Source organism: Hippocampus comes, unplaced genomic scaffold, assembly GCF_001891065.2.
Source record: "Hippocampus comes isolate QL1 unplaced genomic scaffold, H_comes_QL1_v1.1 scaffold257, whole genome shotgun sequence".
Classification (NCBI taxonomy): domain Eukaryota; kingdom Metazoa; phylum Chordata; class Actinopteri; order Syngnathiformes; family Syngnathidae; genus Hippocampus; species Hippocampus comes.
Genome location: NW_017804972.1, coordinates 957173 through 957430, shown reverse-complemented (window position 1 = coordinate 957430; position 258 = coordinate 957173).

Genomic DNA, 258 nt, shown 5'->3' with positions numbered 1-258 from the left:
TGGTACGCACGTGCTGCCGAGAAGGCGCAAACATCAAGCACAGAGTCTTCTTCTTTGACGAATGGCGTGGCTAAAAATGCTGAGAACAGTCCACATCAGGTCCACACGACGTAACAACAACACTATGTGACAAAACACAAGACAAAAACAACAAAAAAACAAAACAAAAAAACAAACAAACAATAACAAGCACAAGTCTCTTGAAGATCACTTGCCGACGGCTGCTTACTCGGGGGCCATCTTCGAAAAAAATTATAT